Raw genomic sequence first — 13,519 nt, 5'->3', positions numbered from 1 at the left:
AATTAAGACACCTGTGGCAAATTAAGATCTTTCCAGAAGGCAGAGAAGATAGCTAGGTTGATTGGGATACCTGAAGCCAATTAGGGGCTGGCTGAAACTAGTTAAAAATCTCCAAGTTAGTCAGTTGGGCGCACGTCTAAGGAGCTGTAGGAGGAAGCCGTGCTGTTGGAGGAATTAAGCAGTACAAACCATATCAGGCGCAAGGAAGGAGGCCCTGAGGTAACGGTGAAGTAGATATTGAGGAAGTGAGGGCTGCTGTGGGGAAGTGGCCCAGGAAATTATACATGTCCTATTTCCAAAATGTCAGCTACCACGGTTGCTACTATTAGGGTCCTGGGCTGGAGCCCAGAGTAGAGGGCAGGCCTGGGCTCCCCCACTCCCCTCCCCGACTAATCACTGAGACTGGGAAACAACAGAGACTGTATGAGGGAGGATTGCTTCTCCTCATCTCTCTTGATGGCTTATGATGAAAATGGCTCAGTAGGCTGTGACCCTTGCCTCTAGAGAGAGAAGGGCTATGTGGAGGGTCACAGTGAGCCTCTGAGGCTAGTGAAATCCGCCAGGAAGTGCGGGACCTACTGAGACAAGGGCAGCGCTTTGTCACACATGGCATAGTACTCATATGGCCTGGTCCCTGATCACTATACTATCTGAGCACCTCACCAGTCTTTAATATATTTATCCTCATGACTCCCCTGTGAGGTAGGGAAGAGCTTTTGTCCTCTTCTTACAGATGGCGAACTAAAGCACCAAGTAGCTAAATGACTTGTCCAAGGTCACACAGGAAGCCTGTGGTAGAGTAAGAACTTGAATATCGTTCTCTGAAGCTCTGGCTAGGGCCCTAACTACTGGAAGATCTATCCACACTGCCCAGTAACATATGGTTGCGGAATCAGGGTTTAATTGCACATCTAATGTCCTCTCATAACTGTGGCTTTTTAAAAAATAACCTAAATTCTTATACTGTCAACTATTGTGGCATTTTCCTTTAATAATAATAATAATAATAAACAAATATATTAGTAAACAAGAAACCCTCATCTCCAGGACTATCAACTTTCATAAGCACTAAGTCTATTTAGAATATTGAAAGATACTATAAGATTAAAGCAACTCAGGTTGCATTACCACAATATAACATTTTGAAAATGCTTGATCTGAGAAAAATTGATTGGCAAGTAAATGTGAAATAGTGCCAGAGGGAATAAAAATGTATGGGTTCCTCATGAAGATAATCCTGGTAGATAATATTGCCAACTTTTTTGTATGAAGTACAGAGACAAATGTGCATTCAGAACTTCTCACTTGGAGTCTTATCTATATTGTAATGAAAAACTTAATTACATTATCCCTATTTCAAATTTCTCTTTAACCAGCAGCAGGAGTCCTGGTGTTTTGGTTGACATCTATTGTTAACAAATCCAGTCTGGCTAGGACCAAAGCTGCTCCACTGAAGTCAATAGCAAAACTCCCATTGGCTACTAGAGGAGGAATATCAGGCCCTTTTAAGGAAGAAAGGCTGGCTATGGCTATACAAAAAAAGAAAATGTGAAATTAACATTATTATTATTATTATTATAGACCCTGATTCAAAAATCTGTTCCTATTCAACAAAACACTTAAGTATGTGCTTAACATTTGCTGAGTGCCTAATTTCCATGGGAAGCATGCGCTTAAAGGTTTTGCTGAATTGTCACCACAAAAAGTAACTTGAGCCAGTAGGAGTCACAGATGTGCACCACCTCTGAAAATCAGGCCACTTTTTTCTTTTGGAGGTTAATTTTTAGCATGAAATTTTGAAAATTTGGGCCTATGTCTGGGGGTAGCCTCTCACCATAAGGCTAGCCATCCTTCCCTAGTTCTCAGGTTGTATTAAAAGCATTAGTTTACCTGGCTCCTAAATACATATGCTAGGGGAGGGAAAGAGATTCCCCTTACAACTTTTCCTTAGTACAAGCCTGAGTACAACAAGGCAGACTTAAGCTGTCATTCTAAATTTTTTGTGTACATTCGGTATAGAAAAAAAAAGCCTTCTTTGAAGTATTGCTAATTCAGAAATTGAGAAGGCATCTGTCATAAATATAAAGGAAAGGGTAACCACCTTTCTGTATACAGAACTATAAAATTCCTCCTGGCCAGAGGAAAAACCCTTTCACCTGTAAAGGGTTAAGAAGCTAGGATAACCTCGCTGGCACCTGACCAAAATGACCAATGAGGAGACAAGTTATTTTCAAAGCTGGAGGGGGCGGGGAACAAAGGGCCTGTCTGTCTGTGTGATGCTTTTGCCAGGAACAGATCACGAATGGTCTTCAGAACTCCTGTAAAAAGTTAGTAAGCAATCTAGCTACAAATGCGTTAGATTTCTTTTGTTTAATGGCTGGTAAAATAGCTGTGCTGAATGGAATGTATATTCCTGTTTTTGTGTCTTTTTGTAACTTAAGGTTTTGCCTAGAGGGATTCTCTATGTTTTGAATCTAATTACCCTGTAAGGTATTTACCATCCTGATTTTACAGAGGTGATTCTTTTACCTTTTCTTTAATTAAAAGTCTTCTTTTAAGAACCTGATTGCTTTTTCATTATTCTTAAGATCCAAGGGTTTGGGTCTGTGTTCACCTGTACAAATTGGTGAGGATTTTTATCAAGCCTTCCCCAGGAAAGGGGGGTGTAGGGCTTGGGGGGATATTTTGGGGGGGAAGACGTCTCCAAGTGGGCTCTTTCCCTGTTCTTTGTTTAACACGCTTGGTGGTGGCAGCATAAGGTTCAAGGACAAGGCAAAGTTTGTACCTTGAGGAAGTTTTTAACCTAAGCTGGTAAGAATAAGCTTTCATGCAGGTCCCCACATATGTACCCTAGAGTTCAGAGTGGGGAAGGAACCTTGACAGCATCCCCTTCCTTCCCAGTGAAGAACTGCCACATCAGGGTAATTACAGCTCTGTCCATATTTTATACCATTCCCAAAAAGACAGAGACATCTCGGTGTAACTCCAGGACATTGCTACATACTAAAATACAACTTACTAGCTAAACCATCTCCATGATAGCCCAAATTAAACTTCTCACAAACTAGCATTTTCATAGACAGTACTACAAGGGAAAGGAACATTTTAATAGGATGTTTTCAAGAGGCAGCATCGTCTAGTGATTAGAAATTTAGGGTGGTAGATGTCAGGAGACTTAGTTCCATTCCCTCATAGTGGATTGCTGAATAACCTGGGAAAAGGAATTTAAGCCTCAATGCCCCCATCTAAATTGGACCTTTTTAAAGCACTTTGAAATCCTCAAAAGAGGCCACCAGAATTATTTTAAATGTTAGACTTTCATGTGAAAAGGAGAACAGAATGCTATTTTCATTAGAATTTAATATCTGTTTCATTGCTTAGAAAAATATGAAATACTAGTAATCAGGACCACTCATTAACACATCTCAAATATCATTTATAACTGCAGCAATCCTTTCCAAAGCAGATGCAATCATTCTAGCACTAGACTCTTGATTTTATCCATATATTTGTTAGTACAGTACTCTTAATTTTACACAGAAACAACAGAGGGTATCCATCAGATGAGAATGCTGTTACTAAAAAAAGTAATACGTAACAATATTGCATTTATTTTTAACTTTCATATGCAGTTGCCAGGGGTGGAATTTCACATCATTCACTGAATAAAACAATCTTCTACGTCAAGGACTCATGTCCAAGTTATTTTAAGTGACTTACCCCCAGGAATGCATCCACTACAAACACTGCCAAGGGGTCTAGCACTGTCCAGAGTCCCATAGCCATGATAAACTTTGACAAGAAGGAAGGGAATGAGTCAAACAGTTGCTGACAGCCCCATCTGATCAGAACCATAAGAAGCATCACTATGTTCAAGGTTAGAGGTCCCACCACAACCATGGCCAACTCTTCTCTCGTAAGCAGCAAAGAATTCTGGTAGCAGAGTTCCACAGTGTGAGGGAAGAGCTGGAACCTGGAAATAAGCAAAGCAAAAATGCATTGGTGAGATGATCTGTATTGCTGGATATACCATGCTAAACATTAAAAAATAATTAATTTGCACAATAATTGCCCATTTAACTATTCAGTCCCCAGAATAATCATGATCCAGTGTGTGATAATAGTAGCACTCACTGCTTGAGTGTCCTTAGGTTAAATTCCTAACTTGGCCCAAACCCCATACCATATGCAAAGAAAATGGACTATCTGACCACACAGTGTGGTGAAGCTACCCAAGAAAGTAATATTTCTCCATATCCCATATTCCCAATTCACTTTCAGGCAAGATGAGGTGTACAGGTCTTTGGAAGTGGTTGGGACAGGCTGAGGGGATATATTAGCTACTGCAGCCAGTCCTCCTCCCTCCCCCTAAGACACACCCTGACAATCTCTTATGTATTGTTGATTATGTAAGTGTGCTGAGATTCAAGCCAACATTTTCAAATTATGGTGCCTAATATTATGCTCCTGCATCTAAGCTAGGCACATAAAAAAGGAGCTGAGCCCCTGCTGTTACCACTGACTTCAGAGGGATAAGTGGGTCCTCAGCTCTTCTGAAATATAGCCTCTTGTATTCAGGTGCCTAAATATGGCTTTAGGGGCCTAACTTTGGGCACCCTGGTTTTAAAGTTTTGCCATTAATCTGGGTGGCTGACTGATATAGTTGTGATATTGTTTGTACGGTTGTGACCGGCCCCTACAACCAGCTGTCAATTTCTGTTTCCTCCTTTGTCTTTTTGACCAGGACCTTCAGCTGGTATGTGAGCAGCACTACTGACTACAGATCTGCTACCTGGTGTCCCTACGTCACCATTTCATCCAAGCAGCTATTGAAATCTCCCCCATCTTGAGTGAGGAAGTGAGGATAGAGACAAAAGAAACCTTGATCTGTAACAGACCTAAGAGAGACCTCCACCACCACCCCAGCAATACCAAATGTTAGCCAGAACCCTCCTAGGTCCCATGATCAGATTTAGTCCAGGAACTGGCCGCCTTACTGTCTCCTAGCTCATCACACCAGTGCTGTGTGGAAGAAGCATCACACCAGCATCACATGGTGCTGTGAGGAAGAAGAAAAATCCTCAATACAGTCTTGCCCTGTAGGAAAATTACTTCCCAACCCCCCAGACAGTTGATCCAGGTAGATCCACAGCAAACATGGAGGCCTCATTTTCCACCCACAGGAATCAATAATGTTCAGGGAACATGCATGAGCACTGCTGCTGTCATCTAGTGTATCCCATGTCAGTGCGGAGTTGTTCCCCCTAAATTTTCTGGAAAGAAACAAATCTCTGAAGAATGTTTTATTTACTGTACTTAAAATTAAACACATCAATTGGATAATATTTTCACACCTGTGTTTATATTTGTACTTAATTTATCAAAAACAATGGAAATTCTACCTGGGACAGACTGAATGTCATTTGGATACTCTTTACCTGACCTCCCTACTCATATACTTATATACTCATATGCTCATAATCCACATTCTGTAAAATTATTTTTTTTAAATATATTTATCTCTCTGTCTACCTACAGCCTCAACAGAATCACTTTTACCGAGCTCATGTTTTTCCAAAAGATAGTGGCATAGAAGACTACCTTTTTAAAGTTAGGTTCAATTCTTCAAATTCATTCATTTTGCAGAAGAAGCATTCTTTGCTCCTCTCAGTAAAGGGGCTGTATCAAATTTAGATTACTTGAAAAATATTGTATGCATAAGGTACTTTAATAAAATCAAATTGTGAATACAATATTTCTCAATTTTTTCTTTTGTGTTTTTTTTATCCAAAACGATAAATGTTTCTTACAATAAAATATATAGTGGGTGGAAGGGGAATATATATACACAAGCACACACACAATGTACAATATTTATAAAGCCCCAACAATTTTGTCTTTCCTGTCAGAGTCACATGCACTATTAGGGCATGATCTCATTAGAGATTCACCCAAATAGACCTCATAGCCTCACCCTTGTGAACTTCTTGGACATTCAGAGCTGGATTTGGATCCAAACTTTGCAGCACAGGTTTTATCTGCCAATTCTCATCTGAATGTGAAGGGAGTTCCTTGTTTAAATCCCATGCATTTAGTTGCGGGTATAAATATCTAACAGTAAGGGAAGGAAATGGAACTCACTTTGCAACAGGAACTGAGATGGCTTGAAGAACGAGCCATTGACTACAATAATGCAGATAAAGCCGCACAAACCAGAGTAAAACTACCAGCAGCATAATGAACCAGAAGTCCCAAGAACGCCAGTGCGCCAATCCCAGTTCTGAAAAGACTCCATACACCCCAAAATGGAAATACTCAATGATTCTTCTGGACACTCTCACTTCAACGGCAGAATGGCAACTGGAAATGCACAGAAGCAAAACAAACCGGAGTCATTCTGGGATGCATAATGAATAACTGTTCATGAAAGGTAGATACAGTGGAAACCTGCTGTATGGATAAATTTGGGCAACCACACTTTTATCATTACTTTTGACTGATGACTACATCTACATCCATAAAATAATGCACTTGCCATGTCGGATATACAGATATACAAAAAAAAAGGGAAAATTTTACTCTGTGTTGTACATTCACACTGTGAATTTTGTCTGTTCCTTTCTCTTAGCCACACAACAGGGAAACATAGGCTCAGAAAGGTCACAGATGGGAAAAAAAATGTTATGTTATCTGCTCTATCCCTTGCAAATGCAAGATATATTCCCTCAGAGAGATAATGGATCAGATATTAAACTGTCACACCAGCTTTAATCAAGCCTGTATTTTGATTTTTTTATTCCTCATAATTTTGCTGCAAAAGCAGGCATTTTAGTAAACAGATCAGAGTTCCAGAAATTCAGGTCAACTGTAAAAGCAAACACACTTACAAATGTGGCAATAGGGGCCAAAGTTCATTTAACAGACAGAGACCTTGGAAAGTTTTTCTTAATTAGAAGTTCATTTCACATAATTAAAGTTCAGATGTAATCTACATAATGGGATTGATGTTATGCATTTAAAATTGTATGACCAGGTTTTTTTAACAACAACAACAAAAAAACAAAACAATTTTCTCAAGCTTTTTGCTTTTGCTTTTCTTTTATTCGCTTACTAATCACTCTCCAAGTATTAATTATCAATAATTTCCTTTCTGACAAATTGATACCAGAACTGTCATACATATTTATTTCAAGTTAATAAGTGAAGTTAAGTGTTTCGGGTAAGAAAGTGCTGGCTGGTGCTTCAGTCTAAAAATTTCAATACATTTAATGGACTAAAAGTCTTTTTGAAACTAGCTGTCATGTGAAAGAGAAAACAGAAAGGAAGTTACACTATATAATACTCTACTAGTTAATGTGGTGTGATCTGCCCTTTAGTTAATTACTATGACTCTTCAAAGGAAAAAAAGAAAGAAATCAGAAGCATAGATGCAGGCTTGGCATTACGTTTGAGAGAAACTGGAAAATCTCAGCTGATTCAAAACTGAAAAGACAGTTGCTTCTTTGACCTTTTGAAACTTCTAACTGCTATGCTTATCTCCATTGATTTAAATGACTAAGCAGCTCGGATGCACAGCTCCTGAACCAAGTATGAGGTCATTATGCTCTTACCATCAATTGTATTGATGTAGTCCTTCAAAAGTTCAAAAACATAGAGATCTTTTTGTGGAATAAAATATGCTGGGCTTTTTTTACGTCTGTCATATGACTGGAGAACAAGTAACAGCAATAGTTGCACTGTGCACTTTTATCTTCCCTTTAAAGTTTTTTACTGTTATTTTATTTTACGTGCCCTCTTCTCCATATGGACTACAATTACAACTAGAAATGGGAAAATCTCAAAAGATTTTGAATTTCGTTTTGATTTGAATAGGCACCTCAACTGTCGATACTCTTCCACACCTACCCAGACATCCTGAGTCTGCAAAGTATTGCAAATAATCTTATGAAAACAGATTATCTCATGAGATTTTGGTTCCTCCTGTTTCTGATCAGGCAGGAAATACTGCAGTTGCAATTCTGGCATGGTAAGCCTGTTTGGAAACAGAAGTATAAAATAATGGCCAACATTTCCAAAAAGGTTCAGCTCAGATTTGGTTCCAGAAATGGGCTGAGGGTTGAGGATTGGGAGTATTTTCTATTTTTTTGCACTGGTGGTTCACCCATCCCTAAATAAAATCCAAATCAAACCTTGAGGAGTAATAGTCATATTTCCCAGGAGAGTTTCCTCTTCCTGAAACTTAATTCCTTACATTGACATGGCCTTCACCTCTCAGTTGCATAATCCTCTTGCTCACATTTAAAATCTGAAGGCTATTATACCACACTTACTTACTTCAGGCAGCCCTTTACAACTTGAGTAGTCACACTGAAATCAAGGAGTAAGGTACTCCTTAAGGAGAACAAGGGTGCAGAATCTCTCCCATGGTTTTTATAGATAGAGCAAGAAAGAGAGATGCAATTTACTGTTTATGAAAAATGATATATTGACAGCTCAGTTCAAAGTAATTTCCTGATCTTCCACTGAATAATCAGAAGCATTTCAAGCTTCCAGTCCTGCCCTACCAATGTCACAAATCCATGTCCCGGAAGTATCACCTCTAGGGGGGAATATGCAATCTTCATATCCATGCTGTTCTTAACCTCTTTGCTGAGCGATACAGTAAGTGCCAGCAGCAGGTGTGTATTTTCCACTGAAAAGTGAATTGAGACCACCAGTTCATGTCAAATAAACCATCAAAGACTCATCAGATAGTAACGACCACTTTAGGGCATTTTATCAAGCTAGGCTACATTTGAACCAGCCAGTCTAGAGATCTAGTGTTCCATACTCCCTTTATAAAAATGTCTCAAGGCAGTTAATCCCCATACCATTACTTTGTAAAGATGTATGATTCAAAAAAATCAAACTGCCAGTGTTCTTTGGTTTAGTTTTTATTTTAAGAAAACAAGACTTGGCTCCCATTCTGTGAAACACAAAAATATCTATATGGTTTCCTGAAACTTATCAAAAGAACTTAGGCTTAGTTCATTCACAATGACCAATGTCAAAGACTTTGTCCCAGCACCTCTGGGATTGTCACTTCTGTTATAAAAGTAAAAAAGTTGCTTGAGCCCCAGCACCTCCTTCATTACAAATTAGGCACTTAGGAGAAGAGACTGGAAGAGCTAGACTTGTTTAGCCTCACAAAAGAAGGTTGAGAGGGGACTCAACTGCTTCTATAAATGTATCAAGAGATTAAATACCAGGGAGGGTGAAGAGTTATATAAGATAAAGGCTTTAGGAATAAAGTGCCCAGACCGGCTTGCATTAAGGTCAAAGGGAGCCTTTACATTGACTTTAACAGAAGCTGAATTAGTTCTAAACTGACCTTTAAATTAAGACTAACAATCCTTGAACACTCATTAATCTTGGTGTATTTTTTTCCTTTGCTGGTGCTTTGAAAGTTGAGGGATAGTTCTTAAACATCAACTATCATTGTTTTTCATTCAATATCTTAGGGGGAAAGCATGAAGTGAAGTGTGTGAAGCAAGTGCAAACAGGCACCCAAAATATTTTAGCTGATGTTATTAGTGAAAGTCTGCAAGTGAAGTGACAGTGCTGGCAGATACAACTTCAAGGAGATTTATATAAAGTTTGCTCAAGGGAAAAGAGCATGAGGGTTACCTTTGAAAAACAAACCACCACCCTAAAAAACCCTTCAACCAGGGGGTGGAAAGTGAATAAAGCTCCAAATGAGAAGCCACGCGAGCAATGTGTCCATTATTAACCCATTATTCCTTGGATTTACTGGTAAGTAATTTGGCTGAATGCTTCTGTTCTAGGACATTAGTTTTACATTTTTCTTTGTAAAACACTAGAGTAACAAGTAGCAGAGATGGTATTGCAACAAAAACAGGTCAATTGTTTCAATAAAATGGACAATAAGAAAAGAAACAATGCACAGACTCTCAAGCTACTCTTTATGATTTTTAAAAAAGTAATGACTGATCTAAGGCACTTTGTGTAGTTTGAGGTAAGCTAGAGCTACGTTGCTGAAACTGTAGTGAACGTTTGAGCAATGCCCTGGTTGGCTTAGTTTGCATTCTGAAGTTAAGGGCTAGCTTCACAAGCTGATGTAAATCATCATAGCTTCATTGACTTTCACAAAGCTACACCAGCTTATGTCAGCTGAGGATCTGGCCCTAAATGTGTCTATTACACACAAACACAATGTAAAGTAAACCAAATAAATGCAGTAATTCACCCTATGACGCCATAGGGGAGATATAACAAATGTGTTAGTCTCTAAGGTGCCACAAGTACTCCTTTTCTTTTTATGGATACAGATTAACACAACCTGCTACTCTGTAAAGTGCAGAAATACATTGAAAAGTGACTTTATAAAAATGGTATCATAAGGCTCCACATTTATTGTATCCCAATGATTTGTACAATACATTTATTCAGTATACAAGTAAAAATATGTTTTTCTCTATATGCCAGTCGTGTACATTTATCATGGAATCTGAAAATCAAGCTAGGTTCTTGATGGCCCAAACATCACAAACAGTAATAAAGATTCTTCAGGACAAATGATGCCCTCATTTATACCTGTGCAATCCTATTACCTTGAGTGGAATTTCCAAGGTATAATGGACGGCATAGCAGAAGACAATGTGGTTGGTACAAGTCATCCTTCAAATGGAAAATAATTAATATATCTGTTGATTATGTGTGAGCTGGAATGGAATCTGGTTCATTCTTCTATGTATGACACTAATAAATCAAATATTCTTTCTATATAATGCTTTAAAAGGAAGTGTCATTGTCTCAGTCTGTAAAAGAGGGAATTAGAGACACAGCAAGACGAAGTGACTTGCCCAAGGGTGCCAGCAGGCCAGTGGCAGAGCTGAGAAGAATGCCCACATATCCAGACTCCCAGATTGGTGCTCTATCTGCTAGGGTCCCAGGTAAAATATTACTTTTATGTCTGACTTTATATTAAGCAGAGAAGGCTCTGAATACAAATCGGGAGACAATATGCTGAAGAAGTCATCATTTTTACACAGTAGCTTTTCAGAGTACAGCCACATTTAAAATTCTGGACTTTGTGAGCATCGACCAAGCAGCTAAAATCAAAGTCTATGTTCATAATGCGCCTTCATCATTCATGATGTTGTTATAATCTGAACATGGATTATTGGGAGGCAAGGAGTGATTGAAGCTTGATCTATGGCTGCATTTAGAGATAGATGGCAGAAGAGAGGAAGGGGCATTAAGTATTTCTGTTAAATGAAAATGCCTGCAGAAGTGGGGAATTTATGCTCCAAATTGTTGAAAAAGTAGGAGTCACAGTATGGAAGAAATGCTGGAAATGACAGCAGGTTTATATTCAGTTGTGCCTGCAGTGGTAAAAAACTGCCAAAACAATGCCAAACCCAAAACCCTAGAAAAAGAAGATAAAACCATTACACCTACCAGATTTGTTTTGGTTCACAGAAATGCACCTCACAATAGTATGTGAGTGCACCTGGCACTACCCACTCTGCCAAACTACTGAAACTTACTAGAAACCTCAGCAGAATTGCTACAAAGGGCAGGTTTCCTAAAGGTTCAATATTCTGTCAGACCACATGAACAGAGCTAGTAGGCAGCAGAGACTGAAATTGCAATAACACAGGTCTGGCTGCATCATGTGCCTGGCCATGAGCCAAAATAAAACACATCATCCTAAATTTGTTATTGGGGACTTGCTGGACCTAGAACATCAGGAGGACTTTTAACATAGACTCATAGACTTTAAGGTCAGGAGGAACCATTGTGATCATCTAGACTGACCTCCTGCATACTGCAGGCGACAGGACGTCACCCACTCCTGAAATAGATCCCTGACCTCTGGCTGAGTTACTGAAGTCCTCAAATCATGGTTTAAAGACTTCAAGCTACAGAGAATCCACCATTTACTCTTGTTTAAACCTGCAAGTGACCCATGCCCCATACTGCAGAGGAAGACAAAAAAAAAACCACCCAAGGTCTCTGCCAATCTGACCAAGGGAAAAATTCCTTCCCAACCCCAAATATGGCACTCAGTTTATTCATGTGGGCAAGACCCTCCAGGCAGGTACCTGAGAAACAATTATCTGGAGTATCAGCTTTGAACTACATCTGACACTGACAATGCAAAAATAATGTTTGGCTATAGGCATCTCTGGAGCTTGCGTAGGTAACTAAAATGTTGCTTATCCAAAGACTAGCTGAATTTTCTTTACCTCTGGATCTGAAAAAGCAGGCTGGAAATCTTACAAAAACAAATACTCGTAAAATATTTCAGCATATTGGGTTCTAGCTCTGGAGGCGAACGAACGAAAAAATGGAGAAACTTTACTGCAAATTTCAGAATTTTTAAGTAGTACTAATTTAAATTTCATTCTAGAAATGAACAAAGGGCTGGGGCATTTATCTGGACCCAAGGACACAGCTGGGTGAGTCAAGAAGTAAGAAAATGAAATTAGCTCCGCCCATCCTCCCTGCCCTCTAATGGTTTGAAACAAACAAGCAAACGAAACAATGAAAGAACATGAAAAGAGTACAAGAGATTTAGGAGGGTGAAGCTAGAGGATAAATTGTGGCCACACCCAGAGGTACAACCTACAGAACTGCTCAGAACTTTTTTTTTATTTATTTTTTTGCCTCTACCAATACTAAACATATTGTATGAGAAATAAAAGTGAAGGGTTAGATACCACAGAAGAATCTTACAGCGTAGACAGAATAAATTCATTTTCAACCCCATCTGAGCCAAGGAGGGGGAAAAAAGGAGCGAGCGAAAGAGAAATGTCTTAGGAGTGAAAACCACACTAAAATATCTAGAGAAGTTCTGAAGAAACAAAATGAAAACCATTTTCATTAAAGCTAATAGTGACAATGTACTATATTGAGTCTTGGTTCTACTGCAAGAGCCCCCTGTATTTGAACCTGTATCCACCTTTGCACAGAAAATATCCCCAAGGACATTTGCTTTATCTGGAGGAAAACTGTAATCTTCCTCCAGACTCAACACGTCGCTATCTTCTGAAAGCCATTAAGCACTTAAACACCATCTGTGAGCAGTGCATTCAGCGGTAATACACCAATTTGAACTAACAGGGCATTGGGAAGGGAGACTCTGGAACTGGTTATTCTCATTAAATTAAAATGACTCTCCCAGCACTAGTCAACACTCAACACCAAGCAAATAGGTTAACTCTGTGGGGAACATTGCAGTAGATAGCAATGTAGCACCCCAGGAGGAGGCAGCCTTGTCCTATGCAGCCATAAAGAGCACTGCACCTTGAATGAATCTCATCTCTGTGGCAAGAGCCTGAAGATGGCCCATGCACTACTTAGCCCAATCACAGAGCTTAAATGGGATGGGGCGCAGATGTGACAGCTAGAGCTGGGCAAATAATGGATTTTTTGGTTCAATGCCAATTCTGAAAAATCAAAATCAAAATGTAGTTTCTGGTCAAATAGAAATAGTCATTGGGCTAGGGAAAGG

This window comes from Lepidochelys olivacea (assembly GCF_965140295.1).
Source record: "Lepidochelys olivacea isolate rLepOli2 genome assembly, chromosome: 2".
Taxonomy (NCBI): Eukaryota; Metazoa; Chordata; order Testudines; family Cheloniidae; genus Lepidochelys; species Lepidochelys olivacea.
The sequence above is the reverse complement of the archived record's forward strand: the minus strand, read 5'-3'. Positions refer to the sequence as shown.